The sequence below is a fragment of the Castor canadensis genome, chromosome 3 (genome assembly GCF_047511655.1).
Source record: "Castor canadensis chromosome 3, mCasCan1.hap1v2, whole genome shotgun sequence".
NCBI lineage: Eukaryota > Metazoa > Chordata > Mammalia > Rodentia > Castoridae > Castor > Castor canadensis.
In genome coordinates, this window is record NC_133388.1 from 174,452,508 (window position 1) to 174,471,321 (window position 18,814).

The 18,814-nt window shown below is 34.3% G+C and overlaps 1 long non-coding RNA gene across 2 annotated transcripts; it reads right to left on the minus strand.

The window, feature by feature from the left end:
* Window positions 1-1,236: 1,236 nt before the first annotated feature.
* Window positions 1,237-18,009, minus strand: LOC141421366 (uncharacterized). 2 transcript variants are annotated; one of them, XR_012445957.1, is made up of 4 exons: window positions 17,914-17,999; window positions 12,309-12,516; window positions 11,153-11,273; window positions 1,237-2,677 (listed from the first exon to the last, which is right to left on the minus strand). It is a non-coding gene; the product is annotated as an uncharacterized lncRNA (long non-coding RNA). The 2 variants fall into 2 exon arrangements; XR_012445956.1 differs by lacking the exon at window positions 12,309-12,516 and having other exon boundaries at window positions 17,914-18,009.
* Window positions 18,010-18,814: the final 805 nt, after the last annotated feature.

An 18,814-nucleotide genomic window follows, 5' to 3' on the forward strand; every position in this document is an offset into this window, starting at 1 on the left:
GGATTTAAAAAATAAAGTTATTGTCAACACCAATAGATTTCTCACTACATTTGTACTATAGTGGTTTCATCTTTTCAGAAATTTTAAATAAATTTTCTTTGAAATCTTGGAGCCACAAATTTAGTTTATTTAATTTTATTTAAATGTCTACCATATAACCTAATTGGAAAAGCCAATATATATTATCAGATTCATTAGCCCAATATGATTTACTTTGTGCCAGAAAACAACTAATTTGATATTTCTACTCAAATAAACAAACACATTCTCATAACAGCAATCTACCTCTGACATCTAATTCTGAGATAGAGAAAGCAGAGAGCCTGGCCAGGACTTTATCATCTAAATTAAATAAGCTGTGTAATACTGAGTATCTCTTAGCAAAGCTTTCTTTATGTGACTTTTACTGAATTCTCACCTAGTAGCAATTCATTCTTCAACAATTGTCAAGAAGTGAAATAGGTGAAGTTTTGAATCAAGAAAAAAATCATCTCTCCCTTCGCTTACTTTATACTTTCTTAATTCAGAGAATCCTTCTGTAGGTCTAGATGCAATGTTTCTTCTGTCACTCTTCATCTTTATAATATATATATATATACATATATGTATATATATATATATGTATATATATGTATCTATATAAAATAGAGAAAAATCTGGAAACTTCTGGCACAGATTTTGCTGCTTTGTTCAAAGGAGGTTTTATTGATATCCTCCATACCATCCATTTGCTTGGAACCCTCGATGGATTTACACCTAGGAACAAAGCACCAAACTAAGATTCAAGATGATTTATTTTTATGAAGTAGGAGATGGGGAATTGTGAAAAGAGAGAGAGCAAAGGCAGGGCACAGCAACTGCAGAAGAGTCCTCAGGTCAGCTTTAGGAAAGAAAACATGTGGAAGATGAGACACTAGAAACTGATTCCCTTAAATCTCCCTTTTCAAGCCTCCCTCTTGGAAAGTGTTCATGTGCCCTGAGTGGTATGTTTGCAGGACATTTTTACCATCCATTCCATCAGAGAACAGCAGAGAATCCAAGCCTGAGATCATGATTGATTAAAAGCTTCTCTTTGTCTTAGGGAGAAAGGAAAGGAGGAAAAGGTTTAAAAACTGAGTATTTACTCAAAATTAACTACCTAGTTGTTTTTAAATGGACATTATTAAGTTTTGTCAACAGTAGAAGTAGATTATGGACACATGAGCAATTGAATCAGTCAGTTTTTATTTCCTCATATTTAAGTCATAAGTGTAAAATGATTCCCATGTCAGAAATGGATGTGAAGAAGAATTTTACTGAGGGTGATGAGTCCTAGAAGACAGGGGTCCCAAATACTATTCTACTATAATCCACAGTACTGAGGGTTGGGGAAAGTAGAATTTCAATGATTTTAGAGAACAATGATAATCTATGCAGCATTTTATTTCGTTTCACACAGAGCTGGGTTTCAAACAGAGAGCCTATGTATAGTAGTTAAGCACTCTACCACTAAGTAATAGCCCTTCAATAATTCTAGTAGCAGAACTTTTTTTAATTTCTCAAAAGAAATATGGCAATACTACTCCCCCAAAAAACTCACAAAAAAGATATTCTTGTCAAAGCATATTTGTATGTGTTAGGTGTTCAGATCCTCATCCATTTGGCCTCATTCTTTCCCTGAGAGCTACTCCTAGGTCCCCTTCACAGAGACTTTGGGCTCAGTGAGAAGGTAAAACAGGTCTTATCTGGGAGACTGATACAGTGGGAGGGGGTAGAGTATAAGAAAAGGGTGTAGGAGGGTGAATATGGTGGAAATATTATGTATTCCTGTATTAAAATGGAAAAATGAGACCTGATGAAACTATTCCAGGGATTGGGGGAGAGGGGATAAAGTATAATGATGGAGTGGCTGAATTCAACTATGTATATTGTGAGACTTTTGTAAATGTCACAATGTACCCCCAGTGCATCAGTAATATGATAATAAAATATAATAATATAAAACAAACAAATGGAAGCCAAAATAAATTTTAAAAATTTAAATACTGTAAAAAAGTACATTGTATGCAGGGATGATGTTATAATGAAAACCATTATTTTGTACAATTAATACACAATAATCAAAAATAATAGCTAGTGAGTTAGGCAACCTGGATTTGAACCCTCATATGGGTATGCAGGAATCACCAAAATTACTTCAATATTAAAATAATTTAGACGGTCACTGAGCCTTCTTCAATCTCAGGCCATCTATGATTATCTATTTTACAAGATTTAGCCATGGTATTTATCAAGGACATAATACATTCCATGTACCTAACACCTAGTAAGGCTTCAGCAAATAATAAATAGGAGATTAATTAAACCCATGAAATGTTAATTAAGTTTATTTTTTACAAGGTCTTCTACATGCCTGTTTAGTTCTTCCCCTCTTCAACAAAACATACCAAGTTTCTTAAAGCTTATTTGAATGCCTTTATCTTTGAGACAGAGTGAAAAAAAAACCAAGTGAATGTAAATTTTTGAATATTCAAATGGAGAAAGTAATCCTAGCACAGATGACTTAAGTTCAGAGAGAGGGGAGCTGGAATTGCACTTCATATATGAGAGCACAGTCAGGTTGAAGCTTCACGTGAGAAAATTGAGATTGACTCTTAGAGGGTGGTGTCACACTGCAGCAGAAGTAAATTCTCAAAGTCTGGAAAGAAGAAGAAAAACTATTAAAACATGTAACAAAGGGTCATCATTATGCTTCAAATTATAAATAAAAGATCAAACTATCTTCACTATTTTACGTTTAAGAAATAAAGTCAACTGTATTATAAATGCTATGACTGAAAGTATTCATTAGTTAAAGAGCTTCAGCACATTAAGTACTGGATCTCTTTTTTCCAGAAAATCCATTTCCTCAAAGACATAGTATGTGTGGTGGATACTGTTGAACAGTTGAAGTCTTGAAGACATACTGCCTGATTTCACCTGTTCAAATCTTACTTACGTGACTGACCTCTCTAAGGCTGACTTTACCAATCTATTAATAGCATCAATAATTATAAATAATTCCCAGGTTTGCTGTGAGAAACAAGTGAGATACTCCAGGTAAACTATGTAGCACAGTTCCTGGAACATAGTGAAGATTTGGCAAATGCGGGATATTAGTATTACTGCTACTGTGGTTGCTACTGTACTGTACAGGTAGTAGTAGAAATAGTACAACTAGGAGTACTGCTAGTGTTGGTATTATACGTAGGTATTTCAACAATTTCAGAAGTTTTACTTCCCCAACTACATTACACTTTTCTTCATAAGAGCATCCAGTTATGATTTAAAAAATCGGCAGTAATTCCTAGCACATTTGGGAACTTACAGTAGGCCCCTGGTAAATATTTCTTGATTAACTAATATATATGCATTATAGTTGGGTAAATGTGAATTCATTTATATTTCACTTCAACAATTTAAAAAACTTACCTAGATTCTCTTTCAATATCTCAATTTACCCAACTCTATGTTATAAACAGCTAATTAAGGATGGCATGATACTGTTTGAATTTTGGCAGAGCACAACCTGTAGATTTTAATATAACCAACTGCCTGTTCATCTCTGTATGCTGGGGAAATATATGCAAATTATAGAATATGATTTGGTTAAAGAAAATCAGAGGAATGGACTTGCCTAATTATTAATTATAGAGTTAAAATTTTAGTTTAGAGAAATGGTTTTACTGATTCTTTCATTTATACCAAGCATTGTTTATGTTATAAATACTAAAGAAACAGTATTTTGCCCCCAGGGGTATTCACAGGTGGGACATTTAGCCAAGTAAACATGTCATTAGCTGTGGTAATGTGCTCAACATTTTTCAGAGTAATACAGACCAAAATCATTTCAGTTAGAAATAAATTTGAATACTTATGTCCATATAAATACCATTTTACCACACAAATCACTAGCTGAGAATATTCTCAGTGAAAAGATTCAGAAGTAATCAGTATATATTTGCTAAATTCAATTTTTTTCACTTTTGATCTTTACCCAGTACAATTAAAGATAGGTTGTTATCAACTGTATTCTCTGTGCTTAATAAGGTAGGATAATATAAAATAATTCATTTAAAAATATTGAATATGTAATGTATATAAAACTATAGTATATAGTCTTGACTTTCTGGATTTTCCATGGTTTTTTATTTACATTAAAAAAATTTTTTTGACAGGCCACATGTAACTAGTACAGTTAAATCCATGTAAGACATCCCTCAAAATCTGTATTTAATTGCATCAAGTAATGCTATAGTGTAAAATTATATAAATTGAATAGATGGTGTGGGTAATACTCATCAGATAGATAAGGTAGACAGATAACTAGATAGATGATAGATAGATTAGATAGATAAATAGATAGAAATAGTCATTGTTAGATTGATAGATGCACAGAAACAGATCAAATTTTTAATATAATTATTACTGTTATAATTCATTTCCTCGTGTTGTTGTTCCTTCTCTGACCCACATTCCTTAATTTTCTTATTCTTGTAGATGTGGTGTAAGACAATGAGTAATCAGGCATTTTAATATAGGCATTGATTTTATAGTGAACAAAATTGTTCTAGGGGGCTGGGATGTAGCTCGGTGGTATAGCATTTGCCTAGCATGCGTGAGGCCCTGGGTTCGATCCCAGCACCAAAAAAGAAAAGACAAAAAAAAAACCTCTCCCCAAAATTGTTCTAGGAAAGCTAGCTCAGATCTTTTAAAAAGGAAAGGTAAGGAGTAGAAAATAATTTGATAAAGAGATCAGAAAGGCAGATGTAACAAGAACCAGAACATATTTTCGATAAGCTGGAATGGGTGATTTGGAGCAATGGCAGACACTCTTGCTATTCCAAAGTCCAATCTACTTTTATTTATCTAATTCTGCTTATCTCAAGAACTCCATTTTGAAAGATAAATTTTACACTTTTCTCTGCATGGAGCAAAAGCCAAGTCCTGATCAATGGGAGTGGTAAACAGAGAAAGCCTAGGATGGAGGCAAAGAGATTCCCTCCCCCCCCCCCACCCCACTGACCTTATTCTTCCTTCTGCCCTAGGTGCTGCTGGAGTGGATGATGAAAGGCATGTGATAAGACTAGCTAATTCCTATTAAATATCAAAAAAGGCCTGGTGTGGCCTAGCTACTGGGGAGGAAGCAATTAGGAGGATAATGGTTTGAGGACATATGGGGCAAATAGTTCATGAGACCTTTTCTCCCATCTCAATCAATAAAAGTCAGGGCACAGTGGTGCATGCTTGTCATCCCAGCTATGTGGAAAGCTTAAATAGGAGGATTGCAATCCAGGCAGCCAGAGTAGGGATAAACAGGGAGATCCTACTAGAAAAATAACTAAAACGAGAAGAGCTTGGGGGTATGATTCAAGTGGTAGAGGACCTTCCTGGGAAGCACAAGGCCCTGAGCTCAAGCCTCAGTACCACCAATCTATATAAACTATGTGTACATTCCTCTCTACCCTCAAAGAAGATAACCTTTCAAAGACACTTCTTTGAATGAAAAACTAACAGCAAATACATTTAAGTTTGTCAAAGTCTTACATGAAATACAATATGATCTGATGATATCAGATCAGAGAAGTTGAAAAGATTTACCTAGAAATGACTTTTTGCCTTTTTAAAAGTTTTTAAAATTTATTCATATGTGCATACATTGTACCATTTCTCCCCCCTGCCCCCTGCCCCCTCCCCTGCCCACTTCCTCTCCCCATCTACCCCCATCACTTCCAGGCAGAACCTGTTCTGCCCTCTTCTCCAATTTTGTTGAAGAGAAGACATAAGCAATAATAAGAAAGACATTGCATTTTTGCTAGTTTGAGATAAAGATAGCTATACAGAGAGATTCCTGAAATCCAAAAATATAATATGCTATTGCTTGTTAAAGTAAAATAGGCTTTATTACAGCATTAAATGGCTTATAGAATTATTGGGAAAGCTGAAGAAATGAAACGTAATTTTGAACTTATAGACAGCAAAACTACCTCACAAATTTGAACCACATGAAGAGCCACTGTTTGTTCAATGATCAGGAAGCCTGCAGACGTAGATCTTCAATGTCACTCCCTGCCACAGTCAGAAAGATGGTGCCATTGCTTCCAATTCCAGAATGAGGCCACTGCTAACATGGCCACTAGCAAGATGGATGAACCTCTCATGTCAGTAGAGGAAGGCGGATTTGGAAAAAGCAGAGCTAAATTGAACTGAGTGCCAGCTCATCACATCCATGGAACTGGGAGTGGATGAATGACATATCTAGAGCTCAATACTGAAGGACGCAGCCACTCTCAGAGCTGCAGAAGTGCTCTTCAGTGAGCACCTCCCTATGTTTTGGGGTGCTTCTCTAAGTTTTCAACTTTTTTATTGTTTAATATGTTTGTAAGGGGAAAAAATTTTGACCCTTTGTCATCTCTACTCAACCTGTGATTTCATCTGCAGCTGTTGTGGCTAACCACACAGGAGTTCAGACTCATCTGCACCTGAAAGTTACCCACTTCAGGTTGGTTCTGCCCGACTTCTTGCCCCAGGACCTTCTCAAAAGCCACAGGAGCAGCCAAAAGTAGCCTCTGTGCAGGTAGCTCAGCACCCAAGGAGAAATTTTCTGCCAGTTACAAGCCCAAGGCTTCTCACACTATCTATGATAGGAAACCAGTTTCCTTCCTCCCTATTCTTTCTTTCCTTTAGGTTTTCATCCACAGGAGACCAATACTTTCACTTTTATAAAAATCACACACAAGTGTTGCAGGAATGACAGCTTGGTACAAAAGGTTCTAAAAGTTGACTCTGACTTTCTGAACTTGATCTTGCCTGTACTGGCAAAAAATATTCTAGGGATAGGGATTGGCCTGAAGTTCACACCCTGAGAAACACTGCTTTGACGTTTGACATTCAAGACATCAATTATGGAAGCCATTGTGCATACTACTTAAGACACTGTGTCTGAACCAAACTCTTCTTTCCACAGTGCACTTAATACTTACTTTTATGTGCATTTTCCCTCCTTATTTGCCTTATTCTTCCTGTTCTCTGACTCTTCCTTCTTGTATTGCAACTCCCCACCCCCCCGCCGGCAAATAAATGATCTGGCTAAATAAGCCTTCATCTCAGGTTCTACTCTCTTTGAACCCAAAGACACTAGGATGACCATAGTTCTAGAATCAAGAGAAAACTTGGGAAATAGATAATTTCCACAGAGAAAGATTATATTTTTTATTTGTAATTTTTATGACTATTTTTATATAAAGAATTCTTTATATAATATAAAGAATTATGGGTAAAAATCTGGCTAGATATATAACTCTGATTAAAATCTGGGGGTCCTGACATTATGCATTACTAAATTCCACTATGCCTTAATTTTTTCTTCTGTAAAAATGAGTTTTATCTTAGAATATACTATATATATAAATATATATATGTATCCTGTTAGATTAAAATAGAAAGACATTTGCTAAATTACCCAGTACAAATTAGGTATTATTAAATAATTATAATTTTATCTATCATTGCTTTCCTTTTCATTCATTGCACTCCAGTCACACTAGCAATCTCTGTGCTCCTTAGTGTACTGAGTTCTGCTTACTCCTGTACGCCTCGACAATTCAGTACCTTCTGACATTCCACATCCTACATTAATTCTATACTAACTTATGCTCATCCTTAAATAACCATACTTGTGACTTCCTCAGTGAAACATTTTTGACACCTTAATCTAAATCCACCATTACAGAGTCTCATTTTTCCCTATATTTTTTTCTGTAACACTTATGGAAATTGCAATGTAATTGTAAATTTTTTTTCCAATTATCACCCAGTTCTCCATCATTTGTATGGAGGGACAGACTTGTTCAACACTTCCTTCCACCTAGTATAATGGCATATAATAGGCACATACAAATATACTCTACCTACACAGACATTAATTTTCTATTTCCATTTTATTTGAGGCCATATAATGCTTATAACAAAATAACAGGGGTTACAAGCAAGACTACCTATCCATGTGATTTCCTAGACCATCAGAACAAGACTTGCAAAGGCAGCAAAGAGAAATGTGTGATCATTGCCCATCAACCATAAGAAAATGCTAAAGAGCGTAATGGAAGAGAAGAGGTAATTCTTCCCTCTCACGTTAAGCCTGTGAGAATAGCTTTACGAATACCACTAAAACGTTTGATAGGCAATTCCCCTAGGGTAAGCGGCATGTGATTGATGTCTAAAATACATTACACAAGTCAGACAGCAAGAGGGTGTGGTTAGCAGCCTGGACTGTGTTGAAAGTGAGGGCAATGACTATATCTTGAAGGACAGAAGTAGGTCTACAAAATGAGATCAAATGGAGTCATTGTTACAGTCCAAGTGGACATTCTGGAATGACGATATGCCCCAACAAAAGGATATACCCCTGATGTACAGAGCACAGTGCCCAATGAGAAGAGATGAATAATTCACAACACGAGGAGTTTGGTGAACATTTAGTGGGGGTCGGGGGAGTGGGCTCTACAGAAGCAATTAGTGACTTATGATAGAACAAATCCAGTGAGATTTTTTCTGTCTCTAGCATCTCCTTCTTACCTGTGCCCAACCTCTAATCTTGAAGAGTTAGAAGCAGCTTATGGCTGAGGCAGTAGAAGAAAAAAGCTAGAAAGGGAAAATTTCTCATTCTTTACTGCATGTTCCACTATGAAGCAGATCCTAGATGAGGCAGCATCCATTTCCTGTTAAGTTCAGAGTTTTAATTTTACACTGACTGGCCTTAAAACAGTAGTTATTAAATGAGACTTTTTGTGACTGTAAATATCAAGAAGAGTTTTATTATGTGAAAGTGACTAGAAAGCCACAGGTCTATCTTAACATTTCATTCAAAATATGAGAAATAATAAGCCCAGCAGACAGACTTTGAACAGTCTCTCTGGTGTGGGCAAGAAGTTATTTTCTGTGGTGTGTCCATGAAGTTAGAGCTATAGAAATGTACTCTTTCAACATAATGCTTGCTTTTGAATTAAGGAACATAAATAGTACTGTTTTCAATGGCATTTTACCAATTTATTGATGAATAGAGGTAATACATGGGTTTTAGATAGCATTCAGTTTTTTCTTTGTGCTTTAAAATTATATATAAAAATAACTAAATTGATTATTTTTTGTGTTATTAAATATAATAAACTGTTACATTTAGTCCATTAATGACACCAAAAATTTGCAAGGCATTAAAATGTGTGCTTATAAGCAGAATTAATAACCTAGATATCCAACTTTTGTCTAGTTTATTATCTGTAACACAGCACATAGATCTAGAAAACTATCATAGCCTTCATTAAAATTGTAAACAATTATGAAATAGCAATACCCACAATATGGTTTAAATATTTTATGTGGCATCTTTAATCACCTCTTTATAATTTACAGTACAGATCGTAATATCATTATAGATGTATATTAATAATTAATTTGTAATATTATCTTCTTATAAATATGTGTTATAGATGCATTAAAATCCCTTGCTCACAAGGTGAATAATAAATTTCATTTTATGACTGCTACCCACATTATAGTTTTATTGTAAACTTGTGTTTCATGTTTACATTTCCAGGTCAGATTACTGCTACTTCGATAATTTAAGGTTGTGATAATACCCTTTGGGTGGTACAGATAATTTCTCTTCAGTATTTATTACAATTACAAATATTCAAGCCCTCCTTATGGATACATGACAGGATTTCATTTTCCTATTAAGCATGGCCTTGAAACTATCTTTAGCCAAAGAAACATAAGTAGAATCAATGTATGATTTCTAAGTAAAAGTTCTATGAGACCCATGACCTTGGAAGCTTGACGCAAGATGCAACCTCTGTCGGCCTGGCACCCTGACTTTAATTTAAATCATACCCATCTGCATGAGTCATATAGAATGAGTGAGAAATAAATGTTCTTATACTTAGACACAGCAATTTGAACATTGCTCATTATTGCAGCATAGTCTAGACCAAGAAGGGGAAAACTTTTCCCGTAAAGGACGAGATAATAAGCATTTAGGCTTCATAGGCCATATGATCCCAGTTGCAGTTACTCAACACTGGCACTGTAATGTGGAAGCAGCTTTGGGTGCAGGAGTACAGAAGTAAACCTGAGTGTATTCCCATAACACTATACTTGCAAACTCTTGGTGTTGGTTTTGTATGTAAGGTACTGGTTTGTCAACCTCTGGTCTGGCTTATCCTGACTGAGAGAGCCTGATAATGGAATGATCATAAAATACATGGAGGTGAACATAAAATCATGTATTTTGACTGATTTCCCTGATGTTTTATACTTTAGGATTTAAACTGATACTTGAAAAGAACTTTTGAGATTGTGTGTTTTCATCTACCATATATTTTCTACATAAATAAATGAATTACTGTATTAAAACTAAATAAAAAATAAGCTAGGGCCATGCTTAATAGGAAAATGAAATCCTATCATATATCTGTAAGGAAAACTTGAATATTTGTGAATAGTTGTAACAAACTCTGAAGAGAAATTATTATCTGCACCACCCAAAGGTTAGTTATCACAACCTTAAATTGTTGAGGTAGCAATAATCTAACCTGGAAGTGTAAACATGAAACACAAGTTTACAATAAACAAGTCCCAGCTACATGGGAGACAAAGTTCAGGAGAACTGTGGTTAGAGGCCATCCCGGAAAGTTAGTGAGATCCCATCTTAACAAAAACACTGGGCAGTGATTCGTGACTCTAATCCAAGCTATGTGGGGGGCATAGGTAGAAGGATTGTGGTCCAATATGGGCCCAGGCAAAAACTAGACCCTATCTGAAAAATCACTAAAACCAAAATGACCAGGGTGTGGTATTAGGTAGAATGCCTGCCTAATAAGAACAAGGCCCTGAATTCAAACCCCAATACTGCCAAACAACCAAAACAAAACAAACAAAAGAACCATTGAATTGAAATAGTCAAATATTTCTTCTTCATATACTGTGCTACATATGAATATATTGGTAAGGTTTTGGCAAGGTTTAGGTAAGATTTTGTTTTATATTTAAATTATTCAATTATAAGAAAACAAACTATTGCAATATGCCAGTTTTTGCATACGATATAAATACAAATTTTCTTGAGTATAATTACCAAAAAAGAAGTTCTCAATCCAACAAGTCTTTCCTTTAATACTCGGTAGTGTTCTATGGGTGAAGACAAGGCTAGAAATGTCAGAGGGGTCCATTACATTTCACATAGCTTGAAAACAAATCTGCAATTACAAAGAGAGAAAATGTAGGCTTCTTTACATTACAGTGGTCAAAGTAAAAGTTAGAAGTGTAAGTGTGCTAACATCCTTCAGATGTGAATTTCCTATACATTAGCACTTTAACATATAAGACATTTGCACACATTCACACTTGTACAGGCAACTTTCACACACAGGTATCTACAGTGAAACTTTTTAAAAGGAAAAGAAACTGAAAAAGCTCAATTTCTCTATGAGGAAATGATATCTTCTAAATGACTTCACTCTACAAATAAAATCTAAATTCTTATTCTTCATGACTTAAAATTATTTTTACCTTACTAAAATGTACTTACATTCTTCATTCTTTTTTCTTAATAACTTCTCTATCAACATTTAAAATAAATGAAGTGGAAATTTTTTAATTTTTAAGTATATATAGAGTACTTTAATATAGCTGTAATCTGTATTATATATATTTCAACAAACAAAATATATTTTGGCTACTACCTGTAACTGTAAAGAAACCATTATGTATCATTCTACACAATTTCATTGAATTTCCATGAAAGGACAAGGCAAAATATATTTGCCTTTGGACCTATCATTTATGCCACACAAAAGTCTTTCAGCCTTGGAATTATTATAGATGATTCTAAAAAGTCTCAAAGTGCTAATTGATTGGCTCATGAGAATATTCATTTAATTAATTTTTTCCATTCACGTTCTATTTAAAAACCATGTTCAATTATGAACAAATATTTCCCCAAATCCTTAATATTCATGATGGAAAGTGTAAGTAAAGGGTTACAAAAGCAACTTAAAGCATTGAACTTTTCTCCTTGTGTATGCACACACACGTGCATATAAATGTAACCCCCCTAAGCATGTAAAATATGCACTTACTCTGATTTTCTTCATTTACTCTGAAAGAAATGTTTAGAGTTTAGTATTAAAACCATCAACATTGTGGGTTTTAATGGAAATGTTGCCCAGTCTTTGATGTATAATACTGCTCTAAATAATTAAAGATTCAGAAATTCTTGGTTTGGTTTTTACCATGTAGATACATTTATTCCACTCATTAGCAGAGCACCATATAACATAGCTCAAATCAGCAAGATGCAAAGAATGTCATCCCAGCAGGAATCCTGGAGCATGAGATGGATTTATTTTGCAGGCATTTTTCTTAGGGCTCATTTGGGCATTCTCAACATACTATGGTAGTGCATTGTGCCCAATTCTCTTGCTTAACCTCATGGTTTTCCTATATGAGAGAGGAAAAAGAATTGCAAATAAGCTCTGTGTGTGGATAGCTGTTGTTTTATTTTCTTTTGACACTTTTCCCCTATGGGCTTGCGTGATTTGTTATTAAAGTAAAGTTACTTACTGGGAGGTCTTGAAATTTTGCCTCTTCTATTTGTTTCTAAAGAGTTGAAATTTTGGCTTTACTTAGATTTAGATAACCAAGTCTTCACTATAAGAGTTGTTTATTTAAAACAAAGCCTTCTAGATGGAAAGATAGCAATACCGAGAAAAACTATGAGATGTATTAATGTTAAAACCACATATCCAGATTCATAAAGAATCTATTGACCTTCTGCTACACGAATAAGAAATTTAGAGGCTGAGTATGTGGCTCAAGTGGTAGAGCAACTGCCTTGCAAAAGCTCAAGTTCAAATCTCAATACTGCCATAAAATTATTAAAAGATAATTTACATACAATAAAATCCACCCTTAAGAAAAGGCAAGGGGCCAGATTTATAGCTCAAGTGGTAGAGTGCTTACTTAGTAAACACAAGGCTTTGAGTTCAAATTCCAATAGTTCAAAAAAAAGTAATACCTTTATAGTCCCTCTTTTCCTTTTAAAAGTGCTAGTACTGTTAAATATATTATAAAGTACATTAGAATATGGTATTGTTTAAGTATTATTATTAAATAATTATTTAAGTAAAGGCTTATACTTTCCATTTCAGTAGTCACAATTTTGATAATTCTATGTTAGTTAATATTTACATGGATTCAATGAACTCAGGTAGTTGACTTAATATGGCTTCTCCTTTCCTGGATTCTTGGATGTATCTCTTGGTTACATGACTGTTGTCAAGTAATTCTTTTCAAGGAAGACACATGTTTTGTTTTGTTTTTTTCTAATTCCCACACCTTTGCTCCTAAAAATATACTTTACTCTCACATCTTGTGGTACTGAGTAGTGCTGTGCAATTTTGGTAAGCTTTTTCCTATTGTCCTGTTTTCTTTTGTTTAGTTTCTCTTTTATAATTTTTTCTTCATTGTTCAAGTTGAATGACTCCTACACTATTTTCTAGCTTCTTTTTGATCAAGTATTCATTTCACAAATATTCTCAAAGGATGCTTTCATTGCTATCTTTTCTGTTTTTTCTTCTGACTTCTTTATCAATATATTTTTTGATATTTTTAATTTCCTTTACAATCTTAAAAGCCTTCATGTATTTCATATTCATAATCTCTTTTGAAAAGGTATATGCTCACAACTCAGAGCTAGTACTCCTTTGCTTCCTTTCTAGTTCAAAGTTCCTTTCTTGCATGAACATTCATCTGATATCTGTCTACAAAATATACAGAGAAGAAGAAATGGGCAACTGAACAACAAATAACAACTGTAAATGGGTAAGAGTTATGTGATCAACAATTCTCCCCTAAGCAAAATGGGCCTGTTTTAATCAAATTAGGACAGGAGGTATATTTTTTCCAAAGGCTCATTAGTCTATTGATGTAAGACAAGACTATATCTATTGCATTATAGTCCTGTAAATTTTTTTCTGCTTTTGTATAAGTAGGAAAAAACTATTGAAAACAGGATGGAAACCTAATAAAAAGTATGATTCATTAAGAATACATATAAACATACTACTTAGGGAAATTTGGTTTGGGTTGTCCGTATCTTATTTCACACTTTAACTTTTCACACTAAAGCTATGAGATATCAATACTACCACCAGCACACATTCTCACATTTTTTGATCCTCAACTAAAATTATTCTTAACTGTACTGCTGCTAGCATTCACTACTGAGACACAAGTGAGAAAATCTTTCAAAATGTTCATCTCCTCACTGCCCCACATTTGCTTTTCTCCAATTGTAACTCACACTGCTCCTGATATCATTGTTACTTCCTCTGGTTTTATATTATTGCTATCATTACTATCACACTCTTTGATGTGTTAAGCAAAAACTGTTCTGGTGAGATGATGAAGTAAACTCAAGTCACAGAGGATTGGAATGAGGGTGATATTTGAATGGAAAAAAAAACAGTGACCACAAATAAAAATCAGAATTTTTTAGAAGACTGGCTGAAAGGGGAGGAGAAGGAATAATGGGAAGTAGGTGTGTTTTGCTGATCTGTGATTATTTTAACAATGGAAGAACTTGGAGCACTTTTAAATATGACAAAGTTCTCCTTGAGAAAGAGAAGGGAAATGTATAGAGGAGAGAAGGAAAGATCAAAAAGTATGGTTCCTTAAAAGGTAGGTAGGAGATGGATGCAAAGCTCAGGAAGTTATTAGAAGAGATCACACCTCTCTATTTTCTCTCAGTGAGGAGGAGGAAACAGTTAATGCAAATGTGGGAAAGTGTCTAATTTGGCCTGGTGAGAGGAAGGACTTTCTATAGGTGTTACCTGTGGAAGGTGTCTGTTGGAAGCAGTGCTTAGGATGTCTAAGGAGAATAGAAACTGTACAAAAACAGCCAGAGAAGATAGCTGGGCAGAGTTTTCATCAAAGAATGGGAACAGCCTAGCAGTATTAATATTCCATTTGAATGCTGTGATTCCAAGTTAATAGAATTAAAGTGACCTCTGGTGTGACCTTCTCCAGTACCATTCAGCTGTTTTCAATGGGGGTCAGCACTGATAATCAGGTATTGTGAAGAATGGTTTTTACTAAGAGGCTGAAGAGAGGGGAAGTACTTACATAATTGCAAAGTTACTGAAATGACAAAATATAAAATCAGAGCTGGATAAAAAGGAAAATGAAGAAATAATTGAGAAAAGTAGAGAGATTAACACTCTACCATCTCTGAGGAGGTGAATGTAGCTAAAGTTGTAGAGTAGTTTATCCCTGATTACCTTAATTAAGTAGAAAGCTAGGTTATATATAGAACAAGCCATCTTTATAAGGCGTAAGCTCTCCCTTTTACTACATGAAATATTTCAGAGTCAAATTCGCAATTTCACACCAAAATTTACATGTTTTGTAAGAAGAGTGCCTTAAAGAATCCTCATTTTAAGATGAGCTAAAATACATATTCTAAATGCACTTTTCCTAAACAAAAGGATACAGCTATTTGCTGAGGTAATTACTAGTTCAAGCTGGGTGGTCTTAAGCTTTTCATGTGAAAGTTCCAACCAGCTCTAAATCTGTACATCAAATAACGTTTGCTGTGGGTATATACACATATATGGATAACTAATTAACATTATATATGAAGCCACAATAGTGTGCATTCCTTTATAATGAAAGGCACAATTCAGTTTTAAAAAGGAACAAAAATAAACAAACACAATAAAAACATTTATCCCCAAGTTTAACTTCTTTGTATAATTTGACTGAAGTCCAAAGTTACTTTTGTTTTGTTCTTAAATGCCTACAGGCTTCTTCAATAAAGTTAATAATTGTTTTTTGAAAAAATGGTTAAGTTTCTTTATGGCAATACATAATTCAAGAAAGTATCAAATGGAACTATACTATAATGAAAATATTTCAAAATGTTTTTAAACTTACTGTTTAAAAACAACAGAGATTTCTCTTAAGTTAAAGATAACTGGCTTAGTTTGAAGAAGAACAAAAATGCAATGATAAAAATATGTCATTTTCGAGTATGTTATGGGACGATTTCACTTTTTTTTTGTCTATCGGATTCTCCCCGCTCAGACCTCTGAGAGGCACGCCAGAGAATGCAACCATAGAGTGTTTTGACTTCCATCAATAGAATGTCATTGTCTGTTAAACTCTTAATTGATTTCTGCTACCTTAGAATTTATGAAAGTAAAAATACATAAAGCAAATGAATGAAATCTTAGATACACATAAAAATATGTTGTGCCCATTAATTCTATAACATCTGAGAATGTTCAGCCAAAGTGTAAATTATGCTTTGTTCAATGAACTGGACTCCACTTAATGATGTTTTTATTTAAGGGAAGCCTATTGTTCTTCCTGGCAAATGTAACACATCAAAATAATATTTGTAGAGTCTAGCAAAGTGCTGGCCCTCTCTGGACATTAGCCACTTTGTAGTAATGCATGCAACAGGAGAAACTGGATAGAATCACATACTCAAACCATTCATGTTGAAGGTAAATGTAGAAATTTGGGGTTCAACCCATTTATTTTACATAAGAGGAAGTTAAAACTTAGAAGAAGTACTTTGCCAAAGTTTGCACAAGTATTTCTAAACTGGACTCGGACCCAGAGCTCAAGCCTTGGACTCAATAATTTTCCCTTCAGCTGGTGAACAAGCATGAACAGTGATACTGTGTTTATAACATACTGGTCCTATGAAGTCTCATAAAAATAGGCTTATGGTCTCCAAAATTTTGGTGAACAAAACTTGTGGTTAGAATTAGCATTACAGATGGGCTTGTTATCTTCCCATTTTGAAGACATCATAGATATCATAAATAAAGAATTTAAGTTTATAAAAATATAATTCAAATTTTCATATGATCATTATTTCATCCCCAGAGTATTCAAGGTACCATGGCTACTGAGATTATAAATGAAAACAGTAGCAAATAAAGTGTAATTGTTTAATTAGCATCAGATTGCTTCATATTTATAAGCATGACACATTTTCATTTTTGACTTAAACAGTAAAAAAGTATGATATATATTTCTTCAACTCTACTATATCCATAAGATATTCAGATGACTTGAGATTGTGCCACAACTCCTATTAATTGAGTAAACAGGCAAGACTTTAACTTTACAATCTGTTGTTACATAAAGAGAACAGTAGTCAAATATTTTTGACTACAACTTATATATTCTACTTCCTATTTTAAATACAAAATGAGGTTTCATTTGATGATATTGTAATTAAAAGAACTAAGACACCATCCTAGATATCTGTTGGATCTTTCCTCCTATTATTACTTTTCCTGTGATATATTAAAAAATTACCTATAGATGCTTATTAAATCATGGTCACTATCAGTGTGTAGAGAAAGTCCAGAAAATCTGATCTATTTCCTGGGGGGCAGGAGGAGGTTCCTTCCATATATTACTGTTGTTGATGTAAAGCTCCCACATGACAATGATGTTGAAATCAGGAGCTGCAATAGTCCTGACATTCTTGCCTACTGTCTAGGCACACTACAGCAGAATAACTGCTGTAATCCATGCAGCCTCTATCCTCTCCTGGAAGACTTAATGTCACCTGAGCTTAATTTGTCACCACAATTTAATGACCCAGTAAAGTCCTCTTCTACTAAAAAAAGGAAAAGCAAAGTAAAAAGCAAAACAAAACAAACAAAACCAGAAACACACTCTTCAATAGTAGCTATGAATGGACAGCCTTTTAAGCTATAGACAGCAAGAGATAGCCCCAGAGATGAATGTAACTTGGATTCTTTCACAAACCCATAGGCCTAATCTGATAAAATTCAGGTCCTTACAGCTTACCTCAAGACCTGTCCACAAGGTCAACCTGTCTGGCCCAGGCAGGGTCTTAATTTCAAGCTCATGACATTCCTGCAGGTAGTATTTCTTCACAACAACTCAGACTTTAAGGTTAAACACTAACCACAAGTCCAGGTGCCTCCCTCCTCCTCCTCCTACACCCACTTAGTCATTCTTTTTCTCCTCTCTTGCTTACTGGAAGATGGCATTACTTTCCTTCTCTATGCTTCTTCCCACATAATTTTCTTTTCTTTTATACTGGATCATTCACAGAAGTATGCAAATATAGTATTCCAATTATTTTTCTTCTCTTTATCCCTCTTCCTCCTCTATTTACATAATAATTTGCTGTTTCTTCTTGGCTGTGAAAGAGTTATAGATGTGCAATATCTCAAAGGAAAGTCTTCTTAAGGGTGGCTTAGGGTTTAGCTCATTATTTATACACAGTTACGATTTTTAATTCCAATTTTTGCCTTCCTTTTAAAAAGAGAAAAGATATGATCAGACTTATAGGATCCCCAACTACATAAACAACTAAAAACATTGTATGAGGTAATTTATCCTATGATACAACTTTTAAAAACTGATTGGAGTTCACAAATATACTTACAGCATTTGTCTCTGATGCTTTCAGAGATGTGGCATATCTGCCTTGTCCATCAATCCATTAACTCCACACTCTATTCTTTCCTTTCTTTATTTAATATTAACAAATACTTATTAGGAACCTACTCCAAGTTTAAGCTTATAATGTAATCTCAGAGTATAAAGATAGAAAGATATAGCCCAGGTTTTAAAAGATCTCATACTTAGACAAAAATAGACATGCAAATAATATGGAGAATTAGTTGCATACAAAGTATTAAAAGAACAAGGAGCTGATATTTGCAAGATGATAGGCATC